We start from the raw sequence: 324 nt of genomic DNA, 5'->3' as shown, positions 1-324 counted from the left end.
CCCCCCCCCCCCCTGCGACATAGCCTCTGTCTCTCTCTTTGCTGAGGTGGCTATACCTGCTGTGACTTTGACAAAGTAGTCTCCATGCATGTAGTGGTGTATTTCTCTGTGTGTGTGTGTGTGTGTGTGTGTGTGTGTGTGTGTGTGTGTGTGTGTGTGTGTGTGAGAGAGAGAGAGAACATACTGCAGCATACAAGCACCTACGTCTACTGCTTATGTCATACTATACTCCTCTGGTTTGTCCTCCATTATCTCTCACTTTTTTCATCCCTTGCTCTCTTTTTCACCTTGTTTCTCCCTGTGCTCTTCTTCTCCCACCCCCCC

Source organism: Seriola lalandi, unplaced genomic scaffold (assembly GCF_002814215.2).
Source record: "Seriola lalandi dorsalis isolate HSWRI2012SDOR001 ecotype SW California unplaced genomic scaffold, Sedor1 jcf7180002054900, whole genome shotgun sequence".
Classification (NCBI taxonomy): Eukaryota; Metazoa; Chordata; class Actinopteri; order Carangiformes; family Carangidae; genus Seriola; species Seriola lalandi.
This window is presented reverse-complemented; position numbering follows the sequence as displayed.